Source organism: Macrobrachium nipponense, chromosome 1, assembly GCF_015104395.2.
Source record: "Macrobrachium nipponense isolate FS-2020 chromosome 1, ASM1510439v2, whole genome shotgun sequence".
NCBI lineage: Eukaryota > Metazoa > Arthropoda > Malacostraca > Decapoda > Palaemonidae > Macrobrachium > Macrobrachium nipponense.
Genome location: NC_087200.1, coordinates 199,720,945 through 199,737,208, shown reverse-complemented (window position 1 = coordinate 199,737,208; position 16,264 = coordinate 199,720,945). Strand labels below are relative to the sequence as shown.

Genomic DNA, 16,264 nt, shown 5'->3' with positions numbered 1-16,264 from the left:
TTAGGAATACAAGCTTTTATGAGGCGAGTATGTCTTCTTCACAATGTACCAAACCAATTTTTGTTTCTTTTCTGAGAAATAAGATTTTCTAAAAATATGACATTCAATTTATACCTCAGAAGCCAAAACAAGTAATATGCCTCCAACTGTGACGTATAAAGTGGTTACTGGGTAAATAAGCACACGCAATACGTTAATTAGTTTTTTACTATAGTAGATTCACATCAACCGTGCACCTGATGTCTAGGCTAGTCCCTTACGACGCTCCTGATTGGCTCTTGATAAGCCAATCACAGGGCTGGAAACTCTCAGTCTTTCTCTCGAGATTTCACATAGGCAGGATGTATGCTCTATCTCTCCTGAGGGATAATTTTGAATGACTTATCCCTCAGGAAAGGTGGAACATAGTACATCCTGCTTTTGTGAACTCTCGAGAGAGACAGGAGAGTTTCCAGCCCTGTGATTGGCTTATCAACAGCCAATCAGATGCACGGTTGATGTAAATCTGCTATAGAAGCATCAGACCGGATTATCTCAAGTCCAGTTTTCGGTTTCTATGTAAATCGTCAATAAAATTGGACGCTTTCAGCTTAAGAAGAAGAGAAGAGGGAGGCAGAGTGATTGGATAGCAAGACTAATGAATGAAAGGGGGAAAGGAGGAACAGTAAAAGGGTAAAAAGTAGTTGCAGCTAAAGCCTTTGGTAACGCCTACAGTTCCCCACGCGGAGTGCACTAGTTGCATTATCCCACTATGAGGGAGTTTTTGCAATGTTTGTGGACACCTAAATCATCGGCACGAAGGGAAAAACGCAATTGGAAAAAAAATCGAAAAAAAAAAAAAAAAATCACGAAGACTGCCCACGGTCAAGAGACGGGGGGTATTGGGCCATGGTTCTAAGAAGGTATTGGGGCCGTCCTAACCTGAATCTTCTTTTCAAATGCAAATGCGCCTACCTTCTTTGACAAGGATCGCGAGCAACAGGAAAAAAAATGAAAGAGAAATTCGCGAAGCATCTCCCATCAATTAACCAAGACATGATATCAAGACATCACATGCATAAATGAGAGAGATAACATAGAAGTAACCATTGCAAATATATCGTTTTATTGCTTCTTCCTTCTTTGAGAAGAACATTCATCTTCTTATCAGAGCTTACGATTTACACAACCTGGAAATATGACAGTCATCTCTTCATAGACAAGATACGTATATTTCATCAGAATATTAAGCACGACAACATGAATTCACTTCGTTTATAAACACTTCACTTTGCATATCGAGAAATGACTGCGACTCTGGTACGTTTTCTATTTGCAGAATGGAATGGAATGGAATACAAAGATTTAGGCTATAGGTCAACCGCTGGGACTTATGAGGTCATCCAGCGCTTAAAGGGAAAGTGAGAGTAAAAAGGAGAGGGCGGAGAGTAAGATGGAAGAAAGAGACTATGAACGGAGGTAGATACAAAGGAATGAAAATAGTTGCAGCTGGGGGCCGAAAGGGCGCTGTGAAGAATCTTAAGTAATGTCCACAGTGCACCGCGCGACGTACACTGACGGCACTACCAACTCCCCCCACCTCCACCACCTCTCCGTGGTATTTGCAGAATGTATCCTGTAGGAATGTTGATAATATAAGCGGAGAGAGAGAGAGAGAGAGAGAGGAGAGAGAGAGAGAGAGAGAGAATTTTTTTAAATGCAAAGTGAAAATCCCTCTTTTTTTATAAAGCCATTTGAAGTTGTTTTGCCTTGGAATGTTAAAATAAATAACAAAAAATATTAAACGGTATTTAATGCCTCATGAATTCATAATTCCCCACTTCGTGACCAAACTGTGTTCAAATATTCTTTAACAGGATGTACTAATAATAATAATAATAATAATAATAATAATAATAATAATAATAATAATAATAATAATAATAATAATAATAATAATAATAATAATATTCAAATGAGCCTGAAACCCATTGTCACATATATTTTTCGCAATTTAATTCTGAGACTGCGCATAAATCTAGTGAAAGAAATACACCATTTATTTAATAATTTATGCGCAACTTCAAAACTGAATTGCAAACTTTATGTGGCGACGGCTTTCTGCTTAACTTAAATGATTTAAACAACGAATACTCAACATTCACAGTCTTAAAGAATGGATTTGAATCAAACTTGGCAATATGGCGTTGTCTTTTTCCAGAACTATAGGTCATCTCACTGTAAAAAGCTAGGGTGTTACTAATCACCCCCAAGAGGCGCGCGTGTATATATATATGCGTGTGGGCATATATATAATATATATATATATTATATATCTATATATATATATATATATATATATATATAAAATATATATATATATATATATATATATACATATATATATACATATATATATATATGTATGTATATATACTAAGGTTGAAGGCGATTGCCATGAAACCAGATAAGCAGCATCGGAGGGTGGAGAGGTACAAAAATCCTTTAATGCAATTTATTTCGCTGACGTTTCAGGACCTTGTGTTCCATTTTCGAAGCTAAAAATGAAAAGAAACGACAGAATTAAAAACAGACTCAGATTAAAACATGATGAAAAAGTTTTTCTTAACAAAATGTAAAGGGAGGTACAAGAGAAGGGAACAGTGATTACCAGTAATGCTGAAGGCAAAAGTTGAGTGACTGTCAGGGTCCGTTTTGGTTCCGACAGAAACTCCAGAGGAGTTGGCGTGGTCTGGTAATCACTGTTCCTTTCTCTTGTACCTCCCTTTACATTTTGTTAAGAAATAACACTTTATCTTGTTTTAATCTGAGTCTGTTTTTAATTCTGTTGTTCTTTACATTTTTAGCTTCGAAAATGGGACACATGGTCCTGAAACGTCAGCAAAATAAATTACATTAAAGGACTTTAGTATCTCTCAACCCTCCGATGCTATATATATATATATATATATATATATATATATATATATATATATATATATATGTGAGTCATATCACATTTACCGTTATTCAAATACATACATCGAGCTACAAATATCTAATTCGCTCTACCTCGGAATTAGTATATTTTCATATATGTTCAACCGAAGGGGAATTTTTTAGTCGATAAGAGATTTGTCGGCTCACAGGAGCGAACCATCGACACCTACAAATCCAAGACGCACAGTGAAGCCTTAGACCACACCGCCACCGCAAGAGGCTATAAGTTTATGCCGCCTCTCACCTACAAATACCTGTCTCTTTCAGGTATTCGTTGTTTGTATACACTGCATCAACCCAACTCGACCTCGGTATCGTTGTAGTGCCTTTGTCCGCACGTAGCCATTATATGAGTCATATCACATTACCCGTGATTCATATACATACATCGAGCTACAAATGCCCTTTAATATCTAATTCGCTCTACCCCGGAATTAATATATTTTCATATATGTTTAACCGAAGGGAAATATATTAATTCCGAGGTAGAGCGAATTAGATATTAAAGGACATTAGTAGCTCGATGTATGATGTATAGATATATATATATATATATATATTATATATATATATATATATATATATATATATATATATATATATATATGTTCTTTGTAAGTATAAAAATAAGTTGGGGCAAGATTTTTTGAACAACCTCTCATCCTAAAAGTTTTCTTATAGTGGGAAGATTCATTTTAGTTGTCTGTAAAAGAAAACCATTGAGATGGCTATTTTCTGCCCGTCCACGCTTTTACTGTCCGCCCTCAGATCTTCAAAACTTCAAAGGTTAGAAGGTTGCAAATTGTTCTGTTGATCATCCACCCTCCAATCATCAAACATACCAAATTGCAGCCCTCTAGCCTCAGTAGATATTATTTGATTTACAGTGAAAGTCAGCTACGATCGTGAGTCACGGCCCGCTGAGAGTTTCATGGGCAGCGGCTCATACGGCATTATACCGAGACAGCCGAAAGATAGATCTATTTTCAGTTGCCTTGATTATACGCTGTACAGAAAACTCGATTGCGCCGAAGAAACCAGCGCATTGTTTACTTGTTTAATCGGTAGTCCTTCTTGTCTTTAATTACGACTTTCATTATGCATCTCATTTTTATGATATAAAAATAATGAACCAAAAGGGAAAGCCATTGGTTACAGAGAGAGAGAGAGAGAGAGAGAGAGAGAGAGAGAGAGAGAGAGAGAGAGAGACCTTAAAAACTTATGGTTATTGCGATTTCCAGGTGCCTTCACACATGTTATGAGCGGAAAGGTTATTACGTTTTTTAACGTCTCTTATATTTTTTCCAGCCACACTTACTTTCTGCTTTAACCTTTAAATTCTCCTAATTGCAGTGACTTTGATAAGTAAAAGGTAGGTCATTTTTATTCTAAAGTCTACCAGCGCTGTTATTCGTGTGCATATGAACACGATGCATATATATATATATATATATATATATATATATATATATATATATATATATATATCTATATATATATATATATATCTATATATATATATATTGTATATATATAGATATATATATATATATATATATATATATATATATATATATACAAATTTACCTATGTATATACATACATATATATGTGTGCTGTGTGCAGTATGTATATTGCATATATATATATATATATATATATATATATATATATATATATATATATATATATATATATATATATACGTTTTGCATAATATGATGGACACATCTACGACACCGATAAATATAAAGAAACAATATCAGCCCGATAAACAGAAAAACAACAGACAAAAACGGATCGATAAAACTGCTTACGTGACTTTGGTCATTGACTGCGGCAAAAACAGAATAAAAACAAATTACTTAAGAATAAATATTTTCTTAAAATATTCATTTATTCAAGTATTCAAAGCATCTTCGTAACGTGAGAAAGTCAGATCTCAAAGACTTGGTAGTTATATTTCAGAGAGAGAGAGAGAGAGAGAGAGAGAGAGAGAGAGAGTCAGTCTGCTGGCGTTTACTCGTGAGCGCTGTACCGTAACCACCAACCTTCGTATCGGGGGTGTAGCTCAGTGGTAGAGCATTCGACTGCAGATCGAGAGGTCCCCGGTTCAATCCCGGGCGCCCCCTCTTTTGTACCGTAGGACTTATTCCCGAAAAAAGCCACTTGTTACTAAGATGGTTCCATCATGCATCGTTGCAATTTAGTGGAGTTTCTCACACGTACGCCGATGCATTTACAAACTGCTTCCATGAATTCTAATTGTTATTGTAATGCAATAATGATTCAATTGCTCTGTTATGTATATATACTACAAATAGATACGCTAATTTCACTTATTTCCACAGTTTTTGTATTTTAGTGTATGTCTTATACCGGGTAAATACATACCAATTGGCAACACTGGTTCCATGACAATGACTTGCAGGAAAGGGAATCTAAACCACTATTACTATAGCATTCGATGCTTGTTGAGCCGAGTTGAATATTGAATTTAGGCCAAAGGCCAAGCACATGGACCTATGAGGTCATTCAACGCTGAAATGGAAATTGACAGTTTGAAAGGTGTAACAGGAGGAAAGCCTTAAAACAGTTGCACTATGAGTCAAGTGTTAGGAGAGGGTGGACAGTAAGATGAAGATCGAGAATATGAAAGGAGGTAAAGTAAAAGGAACGACAGTGGTTTCAGCTAGGGGCCAAAAGCACACTGTTAAGAACCTTAAGTAATGCCTACAGTGCATCGCATGAGGTCCACTGACGGCACTACCCCCTTACGGGAAATGCATAGTAAGTAACCAATCCAATGGAATGGAATATAGAATTTCTGCCAAAGGCCAAGCGCTAGGACCTATAAGGTCATTCAGAGCTGAAACGGAAACGGGAGGCAGAAAGGTTTTGAAAGATGATACAGGAGACAAGCCTCGCAGTTGCACTGTAAAACAGATGTTATCAGAGGTTGGATAGCAAGAGAGAAGAAAGAGAATATGAATGGAGGTACAGTAAAAGGGATGAAAAGGGTTGCAGCTAGGGATCGAAGGTAGTAACCAATCGAATTGTACTTCGGATGCTACATCCATTACTACAATGAGGTCATTGTATGGTCCAGCAGCGCTTAAGATGAGAACTGCAGACCATACAATTCCTACCATGAGAACTTTAGTCATACATCAATTCCCGCAGTGAGAGCTACAGATCATAAACCGATTCCTACAATGTGAAATTCCTACTATGAAATCTTAACACCACATATCAATCCCTACAATGTGAACTTTAAATCACAAGTCAGTTCGTACAATGATAGCTTTGGACCACCCATCAGTTCCAACAATGAGAGCCTTAGACCACATTAATTACTAAAATGAGAACTGTAAACCAAACATCAATTCCTACAATGACAGTTTTAGACAAAACATCAATTCTTACAAAGAAAGCTTTAGACCACATTTGACTCCCTTCCATGAGCTCTTTAGACCACACATCAATTCATAAATGCGAACTTGAGAACACTCATTAATTCCTGCAATGAGAACCTTACATCACATCAATTCCTACTATTCAGAACTTTACATTAAACATCAATAACTACAATGAGAACTTTAGATCCCACATAAATTCCTAAAACGAGAACTTTAGACTGCACATTAATTCCTACAATGAGAACTTTAGACCACAAATTAATTATTCCTACAATCGAACGGTAAGCCACTCATCAATGCCAACAACGAGAACTTTAGACCCAACATCAATTTATACCACGAGAACTATACGACACATCAATTCCTACAACGAGAGCTGATTACCACACATTAACTCCTGCAATGATATCTTTAGATTACACATTAATCCCTACAATGATATGATGTGCTTAAAAACACAAAAGCTCCTTAACTGAATTTGGAATTCTTATTTATCGATAGAGATTATTGCATTATATAAAGGTCACAAACATAGCCAAGGTGACCAAAACTTCAATAATTAACTAGGACCCCCAAAAATATACGATACATTAATTCTTGGATCATAAAATATGAAAACCGTGTACCTATTTATATATCTACACGTGAGAGACCTTACTCTTTGTAACGAGAACAAAGAAAGTTCTTGGTGGTCCCTCGCTCTCAAGGGAAATCGTCTTTAACTTTAAAAAAAAAGAAAGCTGTTGTTCAAGAAAGTTGTTGTTACCATAGTCTCTCTCTCTCTCTCTCTCTCTCTCTCTCTCTCTCTCTCTCTCTCTCTCTCTCTCTCTCTCTCATTTAAATGTTAGAACCGGGTGCTTCTTACAGTCTCTCTCATACGGCAGAGAGAGAGAGAGAGAGAGAGAGAGAGAGAGAGAGAGAGAGAGCACTGGATACAAGTGAGAGTATCAATAAAGATTAAAATATACCAGGAATGAATATACCCCAACATTGTTCATTTTCAGAGAGACAGACCAAACAAACGGACACATGAAATGGCTCGCAATCCACTCTGTTTACAAATAATTAATTAGGTTCCCAAATCTATTAGACTGTATATCAGAATTCGGTAACATACAAACATTTATACGAGAGCATAACATAGTATCCTCGATGCTCATATTCTTGCGGGAACAAATGCCAAGTGATAAAGTAGGAAACTGATATATTTCACGACTATTTATAATTACTTGTTAGGGTTACATCTAGTTAGACAGCTCACTGCTACGAAGTGTCCCCAAATATTAAAAGTAAACATATATCAAGGAATGGAATGGAACATAACTTTTCGGCCACAGGCCAAGCGCTGGGACCTATGAGCCCATTCTGCTCTGAAAGGGAAACTGGAAGGGTTTTGCAATTAGGGGCCGAAGGGACGCTGCAAAGAACCTTAAGAAATCTCTACGGGAAAGCAAGTTAATTACTACTGGAAATTTCATCCAAACTGTGGTTATTGCAGACGGCTACTATTTACAAATCCTGTTAGTATCGATCAACAGAATTCAGAAATACTGAATAAACAGCCTCGCATTCTCGTAAGTTCACGATAAAGGATTCTCAATGTAAAATACACAAGTGGTCTAGTAACCTCTTCTGATGATATACATTCCTAACAAATTATCAATTATTATTAACAAAAGGTTTGTGAAGTAAAAAAAAAACAATATATAAGCTAATGTTATTGCTATCTCAAATACGTCCGTAACTCATCGCGCAAGCGTCACAAACAAGTTGAATACAAACCAACGCCTTCATTGTTGTTCGGACAAGTGTTTCATGCCATTACCCTGCACTGACCTAAGATTCGTTCTGCACTTGCGGACGCTGATTTGTTTTCAACTGGTTTTTTATATGTATGTGAGAAGTTTCCGACGAGTGTTTGTGACATGTTATATTGTAGTACAGAGGCACCCTTACTGAATATGTATACTTCAGTATACATATTCAGTATGTATACTGAATATGTATATGACCGACTATTCAAAATATAAACCCACTTTTTGTGAACCCGTTCTGGGGTATAAATGGTCCTTTTTGAAGGACAAATATCAGACACATACGAACTGAGAAGTGGTGTCCCACAAGTATTCGTACTCTCACCGACACTATATAAATATTTTATACTCATGACATGACACAGGGGAGGGAGGGATGTGTCAACCTTGCCTTCGCAGACGACGTGACTCAAATTATAACGACAGCCGACAGAAGCAGACGTAGATTATAGCCTCCGGACGCGTCAACGTATTAGCGAGCTCAATGAATATGAAAGAAGATGGAAAAGTAAGAGCAACCAGGAAAAATTCAAATTACTTTCAATTTCAGCAATAAGGCTTTTTTTTTTTTCAAGCATCATGTGTGTTAGGACTTGATGCTGGATAGTGATGTGACTTCGTTTTTCTCAGTAGTAAGTCCCTTTTTGTCGTTTTTGAAAGTCTTATAGGCTTATGTTATTTGTGCTTGATGTTGTATTTTTCTTGATGTTGTATCTTTCTTTGTAGGCCATGTACTTGCAAGAACAGAGGAGATTACTGTCCACTTTGTTTATTTTGTATTATGTCTCTTTGTGGACAAATTTTACTACTAATTGTATATGTTTTGTCAGTAAAATAACTAACTAACCAACTAGAAAACAGACAAATACCGTTTGCCAATAAAGCTAATTTAAGGTGCGTCCACACGGTCGAACAATGTCCGACGGACAAACATTGTTACTATATCATAGACGAAGCGGGATGACGTCATAAGCGCTGAAACGATGGTAGTAGATCTGGTAACAAACAGTGGTACCAGATGAGGTTGTATACCACTGCTTTTAGTCTGCTCACAAGGCAATGACCGGCGGACAATGGTAACAATGTTTGTCCGTCAGACATTGTTCGACCGTGTGGACGCACCTTACGGTTCTTGGACTCACCCTGACCCGAAGCGGGACGTCCTCACACATTATGCAAAAGATCAGGAATGCTGGAGTAACCACCGCTAAATTAGCAAGATTTGGATAGCTTAGGATAGCTTAGACCCAAGATAATAGCTCATCTCTCTACAAGGCCTTAATCGGAACAGTTTTAGAATACCAAATAATACCGACATGCTTATACTCAGTACTAGTGACAGACAACAACACTGAAGCGATTAACTTCCATTAACTCCTTGTGGCAGACAAGGTCCGCCAGAAGCTTTCCAACCAGGACGAAGAGCTAACAGCTAACATTTTGATCTCCTGGATGACGAAGACTAGAAGACTATGAACCACACCTTGGGTTAATTCAAGACGCGTTACCCGACCCCATCTTCGTCGACTCCGACAGCGACAGGGACAGTGTTAATGACAACTAAATAACACACACACACAAAATTAAATAAATATATACATTTTTGGCATTATGCCAAGCACTGGGGCAACTAAGGCCATCCAGCGCTAAAACGGAAACTGAAAGTAAAAAGGCTTGAAAGGTGTAACAGGAAGAAAACCTCAAAGCAGTTGCACTATGAAACAATTGTTAGGAGAGGGTGGACAGCAAGATGGTGGAAAGAGAATACGAACGGAGGTACGGTAAAAGGAATGAAAGTAGTTGCAGCTGGGGGACGAAAGGACGCTGCAAAGATAAAAAAAATTTATGATTGAGTATGTTGAGGTATGACAGCAGGTGTATGAAGCCTCTAGAATGGAAGTGTGTGTGAATGATCATATCATTAGGTAAGCATATCATCAAATCATTAGGTACTCCTCAATAACCAATATAGCTACTAACCCACTAACACTAAACCATAGAAAAACAAAAGGGAAAGGCGGTATCTAGAGAGGCAAGGAGCCTTGTACACTTGCTTAGCTAGCCCACCACCCTCCCCCAGCAAAAAAAAACTAACCTAATTACGTACGGGAAGAAAGCCTGAAAACTAACGCCACTAAGAAAAGTGGACTTGTTTACTTCTGCAAAACACCGTGGTTCTCCTTCTCCATCCCCTTCCCCCCTGTAGGGGGTGTGGGAGAGAGGACGATCCCAATATTAAGCCTGATTAAATGACTGTTGCCTTATGCCCTGGGCCAACTGCCTTAACCACACCCTAAGAACCCACAAACACATTACACAAATACGATGAGCACCATACTAAACACTATATGACAAATGAGACTGTCCCATTCGTTTTCCCTCCCCCTAATACCTTCCTTCCATCCAAATTTATGCCCCCTTCCAAAAACAACCTTACCTACCCTCCGGGGAACCCTTAAGGGGTCCAAACCTATTGGTAATTGGACCTCCCTTGCATTGCATCGCATTGCTGGTGCCATTCACCTCCTCTCAATGGTGGCAAGCGACTACCGAAGCCTTAAAATAATAGAATAATAAATTAACATTACAATTTACCTACTGAAGCGAAGAAACTTATACGCCAGGGTGAGAGGGCGGAATATAAGCTCAACAGCATACAGAGTACGCTGTTGTTTTCATCGAAGTTCGTCTCAAAGAAGGTCTTTTTCCAAACTAAAAATAATAATAATAATAATAATAATAATAATAATAATAATAATAATAATAATAAATAATAATAATAATAATAATAATAATAATAATAACGAGACTGAAGAGGGATACGGAGCAGTATCCGAAAGTCTCTCCTAGTAATTCTTAACCTTGTACAAAAAACTGTGGCTTTTAATTGTCTATATTATAGCCTCGTTACCGAGCTTCCTTAGTTCAATAATAATAATAATAATAATAATAATAATAATAATAATAATAATAATAATAATAATAATAATAATAATAATAATGGAGAAACGAATCTACAGTTATGTATTGTTACGTATATCTAAAAATAAACCTCTATAGATAGCTTTTCAATAAACGTACCATACGTAACTGTGGATTCGTTTCTCTGTTTCAAGACTCACGCTACTACGAGTATTTTTACTAAATAATAATAATAATAATAATAATAATAATAATAATAATAATAATAATAATAATAATACCACACGGGAAACAGTATCATTTCGCCTCCTCGTCCTAGGATTCTGATTATCGGCTCTGTATGATTGGTAAGCTGAGAATGCCATATCTCTTCCCCAAACCTCAATCCGTATTGATTAGTCGAGGGAGACTGATATCGGTTAAGACATTTCGCAACAACGGTCATCTTAATTTTCTTGAAAAGTTCTGATAAAGAAGGATCGCGGTGATTAGGACCGGCTCGATTTTCGGGGGCAGGTTACACGATTGGGATTGTTAAAGAGAATTTTTTGCAATGTCATTTGTTAAGAACTCTATTAGTTTTCCATTTTTTTTCTGCGCGTTTTTAATAATATTGCACAGAAGTGGTTAGGACCTATTGAAGAGAGCATTTATTTCCGTTTCGATATATAATATATATATATATATATATATATATATATATATATATATATATATATATATATATATATATATACATATATAATATATATATATAAAATGTGTTTGTATGTGTAGAATGTACTGGTCACTGTTTTACAAGAGGGTATTGTGGCTATTACCAATTGGTGTGTATATATATATATACTATATATATATATATATATATATATATATATATATATATATATATATAAGTCATATCACATTTCCGTGATTCATATACATATATCGAGCTACAAATGTCCTTTAATATCTAATTCGCTCTACCTCGAATTAATATATTTTCATATATGCTTAACCGAAGGGGAATTTTTTCTCGATAATAGATTTGCCTGGACCAGGGCGCGAACCTATGGATCCTTTCAAACCCAGGAACGTCAGTGAAGCTTTACCTACTACCTGTAGTAGGTAAAGCTTCACTGACGTTCCTGGGTTTGAAAGGATCCATAGGTTCGCGCCCTGGTCCAGGCAAATCTATTATCGAGAAAAATTCCCCTTCGGTTAAGCATATATGAAAATATATTAATTCCGAGGTAGAGCGAATTAGATATTAAAGGACATTGTAGCTGTATATATATATATATATATATATATATATATATATATATATATATATATATATATATATATATATATATATGTGTGTGTGTGTGTGTGTGTGTGTGTTTATATATATATATATATATAATATATATATATATATATATATATATATATATATATATATATAGGCATTTTTTACTTTTCGTAGAAACTGACACCAGAAAACTACAGACTTCCTGGCTTCTCACCAAGTATTCAGGGGTGAGATTGCTACCCACACGCCCTGTCTCTTGACCCCCAACAGATGCTAATACTGAATTGTAATTCGGTGGACTTGCCAGAACGAACGAACCCCCCCCACACCACCATTCATTAGCCAAGTATTTGTACCTTTCCCACGGCTCGGTGGTTAGCGACCAGGCCACACCAGCCGGAGACTAGAAGTCGCTCCCACGCAAGACTCGATTCTCATAGATTCAGAACTGTCTATTTATGCTTCATTCTAGCACAAACAGGTCATTACGGATTCGAAATCAAACTTCAAGTGGATCGTAAAAATGTGTGGAATTCATCTTTCCATCCAATTAAAAGGTTCCTGATATGTTTTATTTCGTTCGAGAAGAATTTCGGATGAAGCACTGGTTATACTAAATCAGAAAGTTAGGTGTGAAGAATTTCCCCGAGGACAGAATACAGTAGACTAGAGTATAGTATAGAATTTAAGCCAGCGGCCAAGTGCTAGGACCTTTGAAACGGTAATTGAGAGTAAAAAGGCTTGAAGGATTTAATAAGAGGAAAACCTCGTAGCTGTACTATGACACAATTGCTAGGAGAGGGTGAAAGTGACATGGAAGAAAGAGAATACGAACGGAAGCGCAGTAAAAGGAATGAAGGGGGTTGCAGCTAGGGTCCGAAGGGACGCTGCTAAGAACCTCAAGTAATGCCTACAATCCACCTCATGAGGTGCACTGACGGCACTACCCCTTATGGGGCCAAGTATAGAATAACACACAGAAATCTATAATGACGCAGGTATGCATATACCAGCATCCAACCTCTCTCATGCACAGACGAACACACCAAGGGTTGTTCTTGTTCATTTTGAGTATATCCATTATGTTCACTTGGAGGAATTTCTGCTACCAAAGATATATGTAAATAAGGGTTTATGAGAGAGTCCAGTTACACACTTCAATGGAATCACAATCAAGGGTAATAGTTAACATTGCAAGGAAAATGTACGAGATTCACAAACGATGCAGAGAATGGGGGCGTACACTGATGGACTTTCTCAAAACGAGAAATTAAGAATTACGAAGCTCTTTCCTCCAGTAGTGCATAATCGTACCTTGCAGACAAGTACCACTGTATTTATACAGTAACATATTCAGACTTCAAAGTAGCAAAAACTCGACATTTTGTCTATGATTTTACTAATGAAAAATCCATCACGCTCTATATACTGTCTCACCAAAGTTTCACTGGAATGTTCCACTGAAATTTCGAACACAATCGAATACCAGCTTGAAATATACGTTTAACGAAAGTTAGCCCACCAGAGAGAGAGACCTTAAACATACCATTCCCTGAGCGAAGGGTTTGCCAACCACTCGTGGAGGAACTATTGAGGAACTTCTGGTGGTCATTTTACAGGTGAATTAGTCGCCGGAGAAACGTTTTATGGAGGGCAACTGGAGCTCTCGAAACTGCTTGAATGGAATCGAAATGCTTTCCTGAAGTAGAGGATAAAAGACGAGGAGAAATTAAGAGAAAACTGAGGTCGAATAATAGGTTAACTTTTAATCATTCTCCTTGGATTATTTAACCATTTTATGCACTGCACAATCGAAATTCATCATCAAATAACTGAATGAAATATATATATATATATATATATATATATATATATATATATATATATATATATATATATATATATATATATATATATATATATATATATATATATATATACACACATATATATTGTGTGTGTGTAAATTTCTAACTCGCATCGGGATCGAAACCAGGTCTCTCAATAGAAAGGCAAGGGTGCTGCCAACTGAACCACACAAGTCACAAAGGAAAACTTGAACCAAAAAATTGGAACCTAAGTTTTACTTTGGCTCCAATTGTCTGTAGCGCCCTACCCTTTCAGCTGTTTCAGTTGGACGCCTAGTGGGCTGCCAACTAAACCACGCAGGTCCTAAAGTATGTTGAAGCCTAAGTAAAAGCCTTCCAATTTCTTATGTGGCTTGGGTGGTTCAGTTGGCAACGCCATTGCCTTGGAATTGAGACCTGATTTAAATCCCGATGTGAGTCAGAAATTTATTTCTGTTCTACACGTGACTGTGGGTTGGTTACTTCTATCAAAAGTGTGTGTGTGTGTGTGTGTGTGTTTGTGTGTATAAAGGCGACTTGGTCTCATTTCTAGACGCTAGGTGTTCAGACAAAAAAGCGAGACACAAAACTTGAGCATTTGGATCGAAAAAAACCAGCGCACAAATTAAAATAGCAAATGAAACATGGCAGGGACGGTCTACAGTAAGAGTAGGTTGTAAAAACAGCGAGTGGGCCAATATGAATAAAAACTACTTTAGTTCTGTGTTACAATGTGGGCGCTGGTTCGAATCCACGAGAGGAAGAAATTATTATATCAACTAAAAATTTCCCCTTCGGTTAACATGTATGAAAATATGTTAATTCCGAGGTAGAAGTGAATTGGGTATCAATGGGTATTTGATTTAGTTAATTTTTGTATATATATATATATATATATATATATATATATATATATATATAGATATATATATATATATATACATATATATATATATATATATATATATATATATATATATAGTATATATATATATATATATATACGCTCTTATGCGCTGAAATGTTCAATACAAATCTAAATAAAATGTCTTTCGCAGTAAAAAGAAATAAAAGTACAATGAAAATAGTTTTTTTTTTCAGGTGACGTCTCTGGCGCCCTTAATTTATACAATTAATTCCAAATTCTCTTATGGTGGCTACAAGACCTCCTCCTCCTCCAAGTTCTTTGTAGTTCTGCCATGCTGGGGGAATGGTAACTTGTAATTTACGAGGTACTTCGCCATAGTACTCTTAACATCTGTGGCCCAGACTCTCCATTCAATTTACACTCAGGCGTCTCTCCACTATTTGATGCGATGGAAGTTGAATAAAACATTGCAAGGGTCGCGTCTCCATGATGATTCTATTTAAAGGGCAACATCAGCAGCAAGGTCATACCCATGGAAAAGTTAAGTAAAAGTGCAAAGCTGATACCAAAGTTCTAGAGAGTTTTAACTTTTATTTTCTTATTCGCAGTAAACTAAATTTGCCTAATAATAATAATAATAATAATAATAATAATAATAATAATAATAATAATAATAATAATAATAATAATAATAATAATGGTGGCGCCGTGGAGGAGTGGGTTTAGGTCGTCAATAGACTTAAGTCAAGTTAAGCAACATTGGGGCTCTGGTCAGTAGTTGGATGGGTGACCGCTCTCCTCGGCGTTGATTCCTTGGGAAAGGATCTTTTACCATAATTTGCCTTCAGTCTACTCAGCTGTAAATGAGTGACCATTTCCCTGATGGGGTAGGGTCCAGCTATGGGTTAAATAGCAAAACTCAGCAAATGATGGAAAGAAATGAAGGAATAAACGACAACGACGTAAATGGAACCTCTGGCAACAGAGGAGCTTCGTCCGGCAACCAGGTATTCAACCCAAATTGTAGGGGAAGACGATCAGGTACTTGGAGGTCGTCATCCAGCAACTGATCACCACAACGACAGTAATGAACAGCCTGAGATTGGAGCTACAGAGGCAAAAAGGAAGAAATGGAC

The 16,264-nt window shown here is 36.7% G+C and overlaps 1 long non-coding RNA gene and 1 other non-coding gene across 2 annotated transcripts in view; one reads left to right on the top strand and one right to left on the bottom strand.

Annotated features, from left to right (window-relative positions):
• The window catches only part of LOC135220335 (uncharacterized), a 455,532-nt gene that overhangs the window by 56,588 nt on the left and 382,680 nt on the right, over positions 1–16,264 (bottom strand). The window lies entirely within an intron of this gene.
• Positions 5,040–5,111, top strand: Trnac-gca (transfer RNA cysteine (anticodon GCA)). Its single transcript has one exon. It is a non-coding gene; the product is annotated as a tRNA-Cys (tRNA).